The sequence below is a fragment of the Leucopleurus acutus genome (assembly GCF_964270905.1).
Source record: "Leucopleurus acutus genome assembly, chromosome: 5".
Taxonomy (NCBI): Eukaryota; Metazoa; Chordata; class Mammalia; order Artiodactyla; family Delphinidae; genus Leucopleurus; species Leucopleurus acutus.
Window position 1 is genome coordinate 48320372 of NC_139147.1, and position 16875 is coordinate 48337246.

Consider the following 16875-nt stretch of genomic DNA (forward strand, 5'->3'; position numbering starts at 1 on the left):
CCATGCAGCAGGTTCACAGCACCTCACCATGGTTATATGGTCAATGTTACAGTGATCCCTGGAGCTTGGACCCTGGAGCTTGGACCCTGTGGGATTGGCTTAATTTCTTCTTTCTCTCTTTTTTGAAATTTTATGATTATCTTATTTTTTAAAAAACTTTATTGAGGAATAATTGGGAATAATTGCCAACTATTACTGTATATTTTAAAATGTACAACTTGATGATTTGATACACATATACATATAGAATGATCAAAATAACACATCCATCACTTTACATAGTTAATTTTTTTTTTCTTTTTTTTAAATTAAAGTATAGTGGAAGTATAGTTGATTTACAATGCTGTGTTAGTTTCTGGTATACAGCAAAGTGATTTCGAGATATATATATATATATATATATATATATATATATATATATATATATACACTTTTTCACATGCTTTTCGATTACAGGTTATTACAAGATATTGAGCATAGTTCCCTGTGCTATACAGTAGGTCCTTGCTGGTTACCTTTTTTTTTTTTGGCTGCATTGTGTCTTTGTTGCTGCATGTGGGCTTCCTCTAGTTGTGGAGAGCAGGGGCTATTCTTCGTTGTGGTGCATGGGCTTCTCATTGTGGTGGCTTCTCTTGTTGCAGAGCGTGGGCTCTAGGCACACGGGCTTCAGTAGTTGTGGCTCCTGGGCTTAGTTGCTCCATGGCATGTGTGGTCTTCCTGGACCAGGGATTGAACCCGTGTCCCCTGCATTGGCAGGAGGATTCTTAACCACTGCACCACCAGGGAAGTCCCTGGTTACCTATTTTTTATATGGTAGTGTGTACATGTTAATCCCAAACAATTAATTTATCTCCCCCCATCCTGTTATCCCCTTTGGTAACTATAGGTTTGTTTTCTATGTCTGTGGGTCTATTTATGTGTTGTAAATAAGTTCATTTGTATTATTTTTAAAGACATCATTAAATATTTTGTGTGTGTATGGTGAGAATGCTTAACTACTCAGCAACTTTTAAGTACATGATACCATATTATCAACTATAGTTACCATGTTGTACATTGGGTTCTTATTCTTCTTATAGTTTAAAACTTTGTACTCTTTGACCTATACTACCCCATTTACCTCTCCCCCCAGCCCCTGGCAACCACCATTCTATTTTCTGTTTCTATGAAATTGGCTTTAAAAAAATTCCACATGTAACTGATACCACATGTGTTTGTCATTCTTGTCTGGCTTATAGCAATTAGCGTAATGCCTTCCAGGCACATCTATGTTGTCACAAATGGCAGGATTTCCTTCTTTTTTATGGCTGAATAATATTCCATTGCATGTATCTACCATGAATTTTCTTTACACATTCATTCATCAAAGGACATTTAGGTTATTTCCACATCTTAGCTATTGTGAATAATGCTGCAGTGAACATGGCTGTGCAGTTTTCCCTTCAAGATAATGATTTCAATATTTAGGATAGTTTTTTCAAATTTTAGGATAGATGTTTCTGTGAAAAATACCATTGGAATTTTGGTAGGATTGCATTGACTCTTTAGATTACTTTGGGTAGTATGGAAATTTTCACAGTATTACTTTTTCCAGTCCAAGAATACAGATACCTTTCCATTGATTTATGTCTTCTTCAGGCTTTTTCATCAGTGTCATAGCTTACAGTGTATAGATTTTTCCTTGGTTAAACTTATTTCTAAGTATTACATTGTTTTTTATACTATTGTAAGTGGGATTGATTTATTAATTTCTTTTTCAGGTAGTTTGTTGTTAGTGTATAGAAATGCAAATGATTTCTTTTTCTTTTTTTAAAAATCTTGGTTGGAGTATAATTGCTCTACAATGGTGTGTTAGTTTCTGCTTTAAAATAAAGTGCATCAGCCATACATATATATTCATATATCCCCATATCTCCTCCCTCTCACGGCTCCCTCCCACCCTCCCTATCCCACCCCTCTAGGTGGTCACAAAGTACTGAGCTGATCTCCCTGTGCTATGTAAAATGTATCTGTTTTACATTTGGTAGTGTAAATATGTCCATGCCACTCTCTCACTTCGTCCCAGCTTACCCTTCCCCCTCCTCATGTCCTCAAGTCTATTCTCTACATCTGTGTCTTTATTCCTGTCCTGCCACTAGGTTCTTCAGAAGCTTTTTTTTTTTTTTGAGATTCCATAGATATGTGTTAGCCCATGGTATTTGTTTTTCTCTTTCTGACTTACTTCACTCTGTATGACAGACTCTAGGTCCATCCACCTCACTACAAATAATTTGATTTCATTTCTTTTTATGGCTGAGTAATATTCCATTGTATATATATGCCACATCTTCTTTATCCATTCATCTGTCGATGGACACTTAGGTTGCTTCCATGTCCCGGCTATTGTAAATAGTGCTGCAATGAACACTGAGGTAGATGACTCATTTTCAATTATGGTTTTCTCAGGATATATGCCCAGTAGTGAGATTGCTAGGTCGTATGGTAGTCTATTTTTAGTTTTTTCAGGAACCTCCACACTGTTCTCCATAGTGGCTGTATCAATGTACATCCCCACCAACAGTGCAAGAGGGTTCCCTTTTCTCCGCACCCTCTCCAGCATTTATTGTTTGTAGATATTTTTATGATGTCCATTCTGACTGGTGTGAGGTGATACCTCATTGTAGTTTTGATTTGCATTTATCTAATGAGTAGTGATGTTCAGCATCCTTTCATGGTTTGTTGGAAATCTGTATATCTTCTTTGGAGAAATGTCTACTTAGATCTCCTGCCCATTTGTGGATTGAGTTGTTTGTTTTTTTGATATTAAGCTACATGAACTGCTTGTACATTTTGGAGATTAATCCTTTGTCAGTTGCTTCATTTGCAAATATTTTCTCCATTCTGAGGGTTGTCTTTTGGTCTTGTTTATGGTTTCCTTTGCTGTGCAGATGCTTTTAAGTTTCATTAGGTCCCATTTGTTTATTTTTGTTTTTATTTCCAACTCTCTAGGAGGTGGGTCAAAAAGAATCTTGCTGTGATTTATGTCATAGAGTGTTCTGCCTATGTTTTCCTCTAAGAGTTTGATAGTGTCTGGCCTTACATTTAGGTCTTTAATCCATTTTGAATTTATTTTTCTGTGTGGTGTTAGGGAGTGTTCTAATTTCATTCTTTTGCATGTAGCTGTCCAGTTTTCCCTGCACCATTTATTGAAGAGTCTGTCTTTTCTCCACTGTATATTCTTGCCTCCTTATTCTAAAATAAGGTGACCATATGTGCATGGGTTTATCTCTGGGCTTTCTATCCTGTTCCATTGATATATATTTCTGTTTCTGTGCCAGTACCATACTGTCTTCATTACTGTAGCTTAGTCTGAAGTCTGGGAGCCGGATTCCTCCAGCTGCATTTTTCTTTCTCACGATTGCTTTAGCTATTCGGGGTCTCTTTTGTTTCCATACAAATTGTAAAATTTTTTGTTCTAATTCTGTGAAAAATGCCATTGGTCATTTGATAGGGATTGCATTGAATCTGTAGATTGCTTTGGGTAGTATAGTCATTTTCACAGTGTTGATTCTTCCAATGCAAGAATCTGGTATATCTCTCCATCCGTTCATAGCATCTTTAATTTCCTTCATCAGTGTCTTACAGTTTTCTGCATTCGGGTCTTTTGTCTCTTTTGGTAGGTTTATTCCTATGTATTCTATTCTTTTTTTGCAATGGTAAATGAGAGTGGTTCCTTAATTTCTCTTTCAGGTTTTTCATCATTAGTGTATAGGGATGCAAGAGATTTCTGTGCATTAATTTTGTATCCTGCTACTTTACCAAATTCATTGATCAGCTCTAGTAGTTTTCTGGTAGCATCCTTAGGATTCTCTATGTATAGTATCATGTCATCTGCAAACAGCGACAGCTTTACTTCTTCTTTTCCAATTTGGATTCCTTTTTTTTTTTTTTTTTGTGATACACGGACCTCTCACTGTTGTGGTCTCTCCCGTTGCGGAGCACAGGCTCCAGACGCGCAGGCTCAGCGGCCATGGCCCACGGGCTCAGCCGCTCCATGGCATGGGGGATCTTCCCGGACTGGGGCACGAACCCGTGTTCTCTGCATCGGCAGGTGGACTCCCAACCACTGTGCAACAGGGAAGCCTTTGGATTCCTTTTATTTCTTTTTCTTCTCTGATTGCTGTGGCTAAAACTTCCAAAATTATGTTGAATTATAGTGGTGAGAGTGGACAACCTTGTGTTGTTCCTGATCTTAGATGAAATGGTTTCAGTTTTTCACCATTGAGAATGGTGTTGGCTGTGGGTTTGTCATATATGGCCTTTATTATGTGGAGGTAAGTTCCCTCTATGCCTAGTGTCTGGAGGGTTTTTATCATAAATGGGTGTTGAATTTTGTTGAAAGATATTTCTGCATGTATTGAGATGATCATATGGTTTTTCTCCTTCAATTTGTTGTTATGGTGTATCACATTGATTGATTTGCATATATTTAAGAATCCTTGCATTCCTGGGATAAACCCCACTTGATCATGGTGTATGATCCTTTTAGTGTGCTGTTGGATTCTGTTTGCTAGTATTTTGTTGAGGATTTTTGCACCCATGTTCATCAGTGATAATGGCCGGTAGTTTTCTACTTTTGTGGTATCTCTGTCTAGTTTTGGTATCAGGGTGATGGAGGCCTCATGGAAAGAGTTTGGGGGTGTTCCTACTTCTGCTATATTTTGATAGAGTTTGAGAAGTATAGGTGTTAGCTCTTCTCTAAATGTTTATAGAATTCGCCTGTGAAGCCATCTGGTCCTGGACTTCTGTTTGTTGGAAGATTTTTAATCACTGTCTCAATTTCAGTGCTTGTGATTGGTCTGTTTATATTTTCTATTTCTTCCTGGTTCAGTCTTGGAAGGTTTTGCTTTTCTAAGAATTTGTCTATTTTTTCCAGGTTGTCCATTTTATTGGCATAGAGTTGCTTGTAGTAATCTCTCATAGCTTTTGTATTTCTGCAGTGTCAGTTTGTACTTCTCCTTTTTCATTTCTAATTCTGTTGATTTGAGTCTTCTCCCTTTTTTTCTTGATGAGTCTGGCTAATGGTTTATCAATTTTGTTTATCTTCTCAAAGAACCAGCTTTTAGTTTTATTGATCTTTGCTATTGTTTCCTTCATTTCTTTTTCATTTATTTCTGATCTGATCTTTATGATTTCTTTCCTTCTGCTAACTTTGGGGTTTTTTTGTTCTTCTTTCTCTAATTGCTTTTGGTTTAAGGTTAGGTTTTTTATTTGAGATGTTTCTTGTCTCTTGAGGTAGCATGGTAGTGCTATAAACTTGCCTCTGAGAACTGCTTTTGCTGCATCCCATAGGCTTTGGGTCATCGTGTTTTCATTGTCATTTTTTCTAGGTATTTTTTGATTTCCTTTTTGTTTTCTTCAGTGATCTCTTGGTTATTTAGTAGTGTATTGTTTAGCCTCCATGTGTTTGTAGTTTTTACAGATTTTTTACTGTAATTGATATCTAGTTTCATAGCGTTATGGTTGGAAACAATACTTGATACAATTTCAGTTTTCTTTAATTTACCTAGGCTTGATTTATGACCCAAGATATGATTTATCCTGGAGAATGTTCCATGAGCACTTGAGAAGGAAGTGTATTCTGTTGTTTTTGGATGGAATGTCCTATAATTATCAATTCAGTCCATATTGTTTAATGTATCATTTAAAGCTTGTGTTTCCTTATTTATTTTTATTTTGGATGATCTGTCCATTGGTGAAAGTGGACAGATTAGAGTCCCCTACTATGTTAAAGTCCCCTACTATGATTGTATTACTGTCGATTTCCCCTTCTACGGCTGTTAGCATTTGCCTTATGTATTGAGGTGCTCCTATGTTGGGTGCATAAATATTTACAAGTGTTATATTTTCTTCTTGGATTCATACCTTGATCCTTATGTAGTGTCATTCTTTGTTTCTTGTAATAGTCTTTATTTTAAAGTCTATTTTTTCCAATATGAGAATTGCTACTCCAGCTTTCTTTTGATTTCCATTTGCATGGAATACTTTCTTCCATCCCCTCACTTTCAGTTTGTATGTGTCCCTTGGTCTGAAGTGTGTCTCTTGTAGACAGCATATATATCGGTCTTCTGTTTGTATCCATTTAGCAGTCTTTTTCTTTTGGTTGGAGCATTAAATCCATTTACACTTAAGGTAGTTATCGATATGTATGTTCCTCTTACCATTTTCTTAATTGTTTTGGGCTTTTTATTGTAGGGCTTTTCCTTCTCTTGTGTTTCCTACCTAGAGAAGTTCCTTTTAGCATTCGTTGTAAAGCTGGTTTGGTGATGCTGAATTCTCTTAGCTTTTGCTCATCTGTAAAGGTTTTAATTTCTCCATCTTATCTGAATGAGATCCTTGCTGGGTAGAGTAATCTTGATTGTAGGTTTTTCCCTTTCATCACTTTAAATATGTCCTGCCACTCCCTTCTAGCTTGCAGAGTTTCTGCTGAAAGATAAGCTGTTAACCTTATGGGGATTCCCTTATATGTTATTTGTTGTTTTCTCCTTGCTGCCTTTAACATTTTACTTTGTCTTTAATTTTTGATAGTTTGATTAATATGTGTCTTGACATGTTTCTCCTTGGATTTATCCTGTATGGGACCCTCTGTGCTTCCTTGACTTGATTGACTATTTTCTTTCCCATATTAGGGAATTTTTCAACTATAATCTCTTCAAATATTTTATCAGTCCCTCTCTTTTTCTCTTCTTCTTCTAGGACCCCTGTAATTCGAATGTTGGTGCATTTAATATTGTCCCAGAGGTCTCTGAGACTGTCCTCTATTCTTTTCATTCTTTTGTCTTTATTCTGCTGTGCAGTAGGTATTTCCACTGTTTTATCTTCCAGGTCACTTATCCGTTCTTCAGCCTCAGTTAATCTGCTATTGATTCCTTCTAGAGAATTTTTAATTTCATTTATTGTGTTGTTCAGCATTGTTTGTTTGCTCTTTAGTTCTTCTAGGTCCTTGTTAAACGTTTCTTGTATTTTCTCCATTCTATTTCCAAGATTTTGGATCATCTTTACTATCATCACTCTGATACTTTTTCAGGTAGACTGCCTATTTCCTCTTCATTTGTTTGGTCTGGTGGATTTTTACCTTGCTCCTTTATTTGCTGGGTGTTTCTCTGTCTTGTCATTTTGCTTAACTTACTATGAGGTCTCCTTTTTGCAGGCTGCACGTTCATAGTTCCCGTTGTGTTTGGTGTCTGCCCCCAGTGGCGAAGTTTGGTTCAGTCGGTTGTGTAGGCTTCCTGGTCGAGGGGACTGGTGCCTGTGTTCTGGTGTATGAGGCTGGATCTTGTCTTTCTGGTGGGCAGGACCATGTCCAGCGTTGTGTTTTGGGGTGTCTGTGACCTTATTATGAATTTAGGCAGCTTCTCTGTTAATGGGTGGGGTTGTGTTTGTGTCCTGCTATTTGTTTGTCATAGGGTTTCCAGCACTGTATCTTGCTGGTCATTGAGTGGAGCTAAGTCTTAAAGTTGAGATGGAGATGTCTGGGAGAGCTTTCACCATTTGATATTACCTGGAGCCGGGAGGTCTCTTATAGACCAATGTTCTGAACTTGGCTTTCCCACCTCAGAGGTACAGGCCTGACACCTGGCTAGAGCACCCAGACTCTACCAGTCACATGGCTCAGAAGAAAAGGGAGAAAAGAAGGAAAGAAATGAAAAATAAATATAATAAAAGTTTTTAAAATAAAAATTATTAAAAATAAATCAAAAAGTAATAAAAAAAGAAAGAAAGAAGAGAGCAACCAAACCATAAAACAAATCCACCAATGATAACAAGCACTAAAAACTATACTAAAAACAAAGAAACAAACAAAAAACCTGGACAGATAGAACGCTAGGACAAATGGTAAGTAAAACTATACTGACAAACTCACACAAAGAAGCATACACATTCACAAAAAGAGAAAAAGGAAAAAAATCTATATATAAAAGGAGAAAAAGAGAGCAACGAAATCAATAAACAAATCTACCAATGATAATAAACTCTAAATACTTAACTAACATAAACTTAAAACCAGAAACAAATTATATGCAGACAGCAAATCCCAAGTCTACAGTTGCCCCCAAGGTCCACTGCCTCAATTTTGGGGTGATTCAATGTCTATTCAGGTATTCCAGAGATGCAGGGTACATCAGGTTGATTGTGGAGATTTAATCCGCAGCTCCTGAGACTGCATGGAGAGATTTCCCTTTCTCTTCTTTGTTCGCACAGCTCCTGGGGTTCAGCTTTGTATTTGGCCTTGCCTGTGCGTGTAGTTCACCTGAGGGTATCTGTTCTTTGCTGAGACAGGATGGGGTTAAAGTAGCAGCTGATTAGGTGGCTCTGGCTCATTCAGGCTGGGGGTAGGGAGGGGTGTGGAATGTGGGGCAAGCTTGTGGCGGCAGAGGCCGGCATGACATTGCAACAGCCTGAGGCGCACCATGTGTTCTCCCCGGGAAGTTGTCCCTGGATCACGGGCCCTGGCAATTGTGGGCTGCACAGGCTCCTGGGACGGCAGGTGTAGACAGTGACCTGTGCTTACACACAGGCTTCTTGGTGGCTGCAGCAGAGCCTTAGGGTTTCATGCCCGTCTCTGGGGTCCGTGCTGTTAGCTGGGGCTCGCGCCCATCTCTGGAGCTCATTTAAGCGGTGCTCTGAATCCCCTGTCCTTGCGCCCCCTAAAACAATGGTCTCTCTCCTCTTAGGGAGTTTCAGACTTTCTCCCGGACTCCCTCCCAGCTAGCTGTGGCTCACTAGCCCCCTTCAGGCTGTGTTCATGCAGCCAACCCCAGTCCTTTCCCTGGGATCTGACCTCTGAAGCCCGAGCCTCAGCTCCCAGCCCCCACCCGCCCCAGCGTGTGATCAGACAAGCCTCTCAGGCTGGTGAGTGCTGGTCAGCATCAATCTTCTGTGCGGGAATCCGTCCACTTTGCCCTCTGCACCCCTGTTGCTGTGCTCTCCTCCATGGCTCTGAAGCTTCCCCCACTCCCACCCACTGTCTCTGCCCGCGAAGGGGCTTCCTAGTGTGTGGAAACTTTTCCTCCTTCACAGCTCTCTCCCAGAGGTGCAGGTCCCATCCCTATTCTTTTGTCTCGTTTTTTGCTTTTTTCTTTTGCCCTACCCAGGTATGTGGAGAGTTACTTGCTTTTGGGGGAAGTCTGAGGTCTTCTGCCAGCATTCAGTAGGTGTTCTGTAGGAGTTGTTCCACGTGTAGATGTATTTGTGGGGAGGAAGGTGATCTCCATGTCTTACTCCTTCGCCATCTTGAAGGTCTCCTGCAACTGATTTCTGTATGTTATTTTTTTATCCTGCAACTTTACTAAATTTATTTATTAGTTCTGGTTTTCTGGTGGAGTCTTTTGAGTTTTCTATATTTAAGATAATTTCGTCTGCCAGCAGAGACAGTATTATTTTTTCCTTTCCAACTTGGATGCCTGTTATTTCTTTTTCCTGGCTATTGTTCTGACTAGGACTTCCAGTAGTATGTTGAATGGATGTGGCAAGAGTGGGCATCCTTGTCTTATTCCTGTCTTAGAGGAAAGTCTTTTAATTTTCACCATTGAGTGTGATGTTAGCTGTGGGCTTGTCAGATGTGGCCTTTATTATATTGATGAACAATCCTTCTATACCTTATTTGTTGAGAGTTTTTCTCATGAAAGCATGTTGAATTTTGTTAAATGCTTTTTCTGCATCTATTGAAATGATCCCTGTTTTTGTCCTTCATTCTGTTCATGTGGTATATCACATTTATTGATTTGCATATGTTGAACCATTCTTGCTTCTAGGGTTGAGTCCCATTTGATCATGGTGTATTATCCTTTTAATGTATTTTTGAATTCAGTTTGCTAATATTTTGTTGAGGATTTTGCATCTATGGTCATCAGGAATATGGCTTGTAATTTTCTTTTCTTGTAGTGTCCTTATCTGGCTTCAGTATTAGGGTGATGCTGGCCCTGTAAAGAGTTTGCAAGTGTTCCTTCATCTTCACTTTTTTTGGGAGAGTTTGAGAAGGTTTGGTATTCATTCTTTAAATGTTTGGTATAGCTCACCTGTGAAGCCATCTTGTCCTGGGCTTTTATGTGTTGTGAGATTTTAAATTACTGATTCAATCTCCTTGTTCATTATTGCTCCATTTAGATTTTCTATTACATCTTGATTCAGTCTTGGTAAGTTGTGTCTGAATTTTTTTCTTTTAATTCTTTTAAATTTAATGAGACTGATTTTATGGACTAATAAGCATTTGGTCTATCTTGGTGAACAAAACATTTAACTTGGAAAAGAATGGTATTCTGTAGTTGTCAGGTATAGTGTACTAAAAATGTCAATAGATGATTGTTAGTACTGTACAGATTTTCTTACCAACATTTTTGGTTCTCTCAACTGCTGAAAAAGGAATGCTAAAATCTCCAACTGTGATTGTGAATTTGTTTATTCGCTCCTTAATTCTGTCAATTTTTGCATCACATGTGTTGAGGTTCTGCTATTAGATGCATAGACATTTATGATTATTATGTTTTTTTTAAGATGTTGGAGGGTAGGAGTTTATTAATTAATTAATTTATTTTTGGCTTTGTTAGGTCTTCGTTTCTGTGCAAGTGCTTTCTCTAGTTGTGGCAAGCGGGGGCCACTCTTCATTGCAGTGCACGGGCCTCTCACTATCGTGGCCTCTTTTTTTGCGGAGCACAGGCTCCAGACGTGCAGGCTCAGTAGTTGTGGCTCATGGGCCTAGTTGCTCCATGGCATGTGGGATCCTCCCAGACTAGGGCTCGAACCCGTGTCCCCTGCATTAGCAGGCAGATTCTCAACCACTGCGCCACCAGGTAAGCCCTATGATTATTATGACTTTGAATGAACTGACCCTTTATCATTTGGAAATGTCCCTCCTTAACTCTGATAATGCTCTTTGTCATGAAGTCTACTTTATCTGATATATGGCCTTCTTATGCATATTGATTACATAATACAAATTTTTTCATCCATTCACTTTCAACCTATCTGTGCCTTTATATTTAAAGTATGTATCTTACAGACAGCAAGTAGATGGTCTTTTATCAATTCTGGCAATCTCTGTCTTTTGAGTGTTTAGTCTGTTTGAGCTAATGTAATTATTAATGTGCGTGAATTTATGTCTAACATTTTACTATTTGCTTTCTGTTGCCACTCTATTTTTTATTCCTTTGTTCCTCTTTTCCTGCCTACTTTTGGGTAAATTTAGTAGTACTAGGATTCCATTTTAATTTATATGTTGGTTATTAAGCAATATCCCAGCATATATTTTGTTGATTTAGGGATACATTATACATCCTTAACTTTCCATACTCAACGGAGTTAATATTTTACCACTTACACTAAAATTTAAGACTCTTGTAACAGTATAAGCTTACGTGTTATTCTTCCTTCCTTTATGTTATAGTTGTCTGATGTACTACATGTGCATACATTATAAACCCCACAATGGAGTGTTATTGGTTTTGCTTGTTCTTAATCCCTTCTTGAAGATCTGAATTTCCATGTGATTTTGTTTCCCTTCAGGCTGAAAACTTTCCTTTAGAATTTCTTAGTATATATCTTCTGGTGAAAAATTCTGTCAGTTTTCTTTTACCTAAAAATGTCTTTATTTAGCTTTCATTGTTGAGAGACATTTTCACTGGATATAGAATTATGACTTGACAGAGTTTTTTTTTCCTTTTAGCACTATGAAGAAGTAATTTCACAAACTGGCTCCAGTTTCTAATGAGACATCTTCAATGTTTTGCATTATTTTTCCTTCTGTTATATAATGTGTTACTTTCCTCTGGTTATTTTCAGGGTTTTCCCTTTATTTTTGACTTCTATCATTTTGACTATAATGTGCCCAGATATTATTTTATTTTATTTTTTGCATTTATTCTGCTTGGGATTACTGAGCTTCTTAAATCTATTAATTTATGTCTTTCATCAAATTTGAGAAATTTTCAGCCATTATTTTTCAAATAGTTTTTGTGTCCCATTCTCTCTCTTCTCTCTTTCTGGGACTCTAAATACATGTTAGTTAATTTAATATTGTTCTTCAGGTTCCTGAGCTCTGTTCATTCTTTCTCATTCTTTCTCCTTGCTATTCATCAGACTGGATCATCCTGGTGATCTGTCTCCAAGGACACTGATTTTTTTCTTTAGGCATCTTCAGTTTGCTATTGAGCCTATCCAGTGATTTTTATTTCAGATATTGTACCTTTATAGTTTACAAATTTTTGTTTTGTTATATTTTATTGTAGTACATTTTGCTTACATTTCCTTATTTTTGGCTCATTATGAGTACATTTTCTTTTGTACTCTATGAATACATCTGTAAGCATGTTGTAATAGTACTTTAAATTTCTTGTTTGCTAAATTTAACATCTGGGTCATTTTGGACATTCCCCATTCATTGCTTTTTTTCTATAGTATGGGCCATGTTTTTCTGTCTTTTCATATGTTTGGTAATTTCAATTATTTCCAGAGCATTATAGATCCTACACCATCGCAACTCTGCATTCTGCTATATTCCTACCAAGAGTGGAGTTGCCATACGATTAACCTAGCTGGACTAAAATTGAAAACTATCTCTCCCTAGGGTGGGCAGCTGAAATCTCTGTTTAGTGTTTTTAGCCTTACCTGTGCTTCTCGGAGTCCATCCCAACCATTTGTAATTCAGAGGTTACTCAGCCATTTGGGCAGAGTTTATAAACAGACTCTGGAGCTCCTCCTCTCTGTCTTCTCCTGGATATTCATATCCATACTGTTACTTACTTTCCAGCTGCTGTGGTTGCCCTAAACCCTGTCTTCTGTTTTTTCAACCTAATAAAACTGCCTGTTTCAACTCCAGGTTTACTCATCCTGCATGGGCTGATTATGGTGTGACTTCAGGCTAAACGATATTAAGCACAAAATATGGAAACCTACCCAGTGGAACTCCCTTTTTCCTAAGTGTAGATTCCTCTTCCAGTTTCTGACTGCTTTTGCTTGCCCTCCAATGTCTTCATATAGGTTTTAAAAAATATTTTGTCCAGAGTTTATAGTTTTAATATGCAAGAGGGTTGATTTGATAGGAGCAGAACCATATAAAGTTGTTTTTGTGACATAAGCCATACATAGGACTGAAGATACTTTTATTCCTTGAGACTTATCTCAAGAATATATTTAATAATAAATCTTTAAAAAAATTCCATTAATACTTTGTTTAAAAAAATCTGAATTGAAGATTTATATTCTTTTTTTTCTTTGGAAACCATTCTGTTAACATCTTGGGAGTATCTACTGTGAGAGAAGCTCAATATTTAGGCTAAGGATTATGGTCACCTTCTGATTTTCATCATGGCAAAAATAATCATATAGATGAACCAAAATGGTAGATGAAAATAAAAATTCTGTTTGACCTCACAAGACTTTTTTTTATTATTTTGTATTTGTGTATTATACATGGGGGATGTCAAAATTTTAAGATAAAACAAGAAGGCATTATTGAAAGACTTAACCTTGAAATCAGGAATTTCTCTCTGTGCTTCTTATTCTATCCCTCTTCCCATAGTGAACATTGCCTTTTACTCTGATGAAAAATATTGCAAGGACTTTTCCCTCTGGATATAGAGTTCCATTTTTTCTGAGTTGGCAGAGTGAATTATACTTCAATATAATGAAAGTACCCTTCTTTTTTAATTTATTTTTTTTAAATTCAGGTATAGTTGATTTACGGTATTGTGTAAGTTTCAGGTATATGATATAGTGATTCACAATTTTTAAAGATTATAGTTCTTATAAAAGTTCTTATAAAAGTTCTTTTAAAGATTATAGTTCTTATAAAATATTCCCTGTGTTGTAAAATATATTATAGTAGCTTGTACCTCTTAATCCCCTACCTTTATTTTGCCCCTCACTTCTTCCCTCTCCTCACTGGTAACCACTAGTTTGTTCTCTGTATCTGTGAGTCTGTTTCTTTTTTGTTACATGCACTAGTTTGTTTTATTTTTTAGATTCCACACATAAGTGATATCATACAGTGTTTGTCTTTCTCAGTCTGACTTATTTCACTAAGCATAATACCCTCCAAGTCTATCCATGTTGTTGCAAATGGCAAAATTTCATTCTTCTCATGGCTGAGTAGTATTCCATTGTACATACATACCACATCTTCATTTTATTTTCTTTTAAAGTTATGGGAGATATACTTTGATTTTTCATCCATTCATCTGTTGATGGACACTTAGGTTGCTTCCATATCTTGGCTATTGTAAATAATATTGTTATGAACATTGGGGTGCACGTATCTTTTTGAATTAATGTTTTTCTTTTCTTTGGTTGTATGCCCACAAGTGGAATTGCTAGATCATATGGTAGTTGTATATTTAATTTTTTGCGGAAGCTCCATACGGTGTTCCACAGTGTCTGCACCAATTTACATTCCTAACGACAGTGGAAAGTACCCTTCTTCTAAACTACGCACCCTGCACCAGGATCATTTGTGTGAACAAATGTGATCACTGGACCACCTACATGAGGCAAGAAAAGACACTCCTTAGTGAGAGCTTGCTTCTTAAGCTCCAGACCTCTCTCTAACCCTGAAAGCAAAGGGATAATTCCTAAAATCCTACATAGATTGTTATTAGTATAAAAAAATTTCCAAGTTAATATTTACTGAGATTATCTTCTGACAATATTTTTATATGTCACATATGTACTTTTTCAAGGGGATATAGTTTTCAAGTTATCTTTTGTAAAATCTTATTTACCTTTAACTTGTTTATCAAAGCCAGAGAAAGGCATGTAAAATTCCCTTTTACACTTTTCTACCAGTTTTTCTTCTGTTTAACTGTTTGTCTTTATACAAATTAATGCTGTATTATCATGTTTCTAAAAATTCATGGATGTTGTATATTTCTGTTGCTTGATAACTTTCATCAATATAACAGGTCACTCTCAGTCCTATTTTATCTTGAAATCTAATTTTCCATGTATTAATGTAGCAACTTCTAATTTGTTTTTATGCGATGTTATCTAATCTATGTTAGTTCTTTTGTCATTAACCTTTCTATGTCACTTTGTTTTTGACTTACCTTTTTTTAGATCCCATATATTTAGATTATTTTTTTATAGATTTTATTTATTTATTTATCTCTGCATTGGGCCTTTGTTGCTGCGCACGGGCTTTCTCTAGTTGTGGTGAGTGGGGGCTACTCTTCATGTGGTGTGTGGGCTTCTCATTGTGGTGGCTTCTCTTGTTGCAGAGCACAGGCTCTAGGTGCACAAGCTTCAGTAGCTGTGGCACATGGGCTCAGTAGTTGTGGCTCCTGGGCTCTAGAGCTCAGGCTCAGTAGTTGTGGTGCATGGGTTTAGTTGCTTCATGGCACGTGGGATCTTCCTGGACCAGGGCTCGAACCTGTGTCCCCTGCATTGGCAGGTGGATTCTTAACCACTTAGCAACAAGGGGAGTCCCCAGATTGTGTTTTTAAAATCATTTTCTCATTGTTTTTCTATTTTATTTAAAAAGTTAAACTTTTATCTATATAGCTAAATATTGGTTATCAAAACTGGTATGTTTGATCTTATTCTGTTATCTTATTTTCTTTTTTTACATGTATCCGTGATTTCTTCCTTTTTTTATATGTTGTGCCATATAAATTATATTTTCTTTTACTTAACCTCCAATTAGAACATTTTCATCCCATTAATTATTATTTTTGTTTATTAAACATTAATATAATTTATAAGATACAATTTTCAACTTCCAAAGTAAAACAATATGTATTGATTCCTCCCCTTTTTTTTTTAAATTGGAGTATAGTTGATTTACAACATTGTGTTCGTTTCAGGTGTACAGCAAAGTGAATCAGTTATACATATACATATATTCATTCTTTTTTAGATTCTTTACATATAGGTTATTACAAAATATTGAGAAGAGTTCCCTGTGCTATACAGTAGGTCCTTATTAGTTATCTATTTTATATATAGGATTCCTCCCTTTTAAAGATAGTAAAATGAACACAGTTTAGCTGCTTCTTGTCTCCTGGTTTTATTGGTAAAATTTATCATACAATTGTTGTTGTTAAATTATACTGTCTACATTTTCTTTCAAGAAATATTTATAATAGTTGGATTTTGTTTGATAATTGTACTAACTGCATTTTCTTATACTTAAATAGTTTCAATGCCTTTTGCCAGTCTTCTTTATTAGATTGTTATGTTATTTTGACTTCTTCATTTTAATGAATTTCTCATTAATAATAGCATATTTTGGAGTAATTGTTTAAAAGATAGTAAATATTAATGAGGACTTTCCTAGCTGATAATTTTTCTTTAGGTAACATGGCACATGAACCTCAGATTAGCTTGGCATTTAATTCTTGGCAATAATCTTTTTTTCATTGAAATTCTATAAACTTAATGAGATTTTATGTTGTGGATAAAAGGCTGAGAAAGGTCAGAATTTTTTTTTTGGTTCTTCCCACTCTTATATCACCCATAAGAATATTTTTTGAAATAATTTTGAATTCATAAGAAGTTATAAAAATAGTACAGAGGGCTTCCCTGGTGGCGCACTGGTTGAGAGTCCGCCTGCCAATGCAGGGGACACGGGTTCGTGCCCCGGTCCGGGAAGATCCCACATGCCGCGGAGCGGCTGGGCCCGTGAGCCATGGCCGCTGAGCCTGCGCGTCCGGAGCCTGTTGCTCCGCAACGGGAGAGGCCACAACAGTGAGAGGCCCGTGTACCGCAAAAAAGGAAAAAAAAAAAAAAAAAGTACAGAGAGTTCCTATGTAGACTTCACCCAGCTCTTCCAGTGATAACACCTTATATAACTATAATAGATCTATTAAAAAATTATAACAGCAAAAAAAGTAAATAAATAAAAAT

The 16875-nt window shown here is 36.7% G+C and overlaps 1 protein-coding gene across 1 annotated transcript in view; it reads left to right on the forward strand.

The window, feature by feature from the left end:
• The window catches only part of ADGRG7 (adhesion G protein-coupled receptor G7), a gene marked incomplete at both ends in the record, with an annotated part of 92728 nt that overhangs the window by 71679 nt on the left and 4174 nt on the right, over positions 1 to 16875 (forward strand).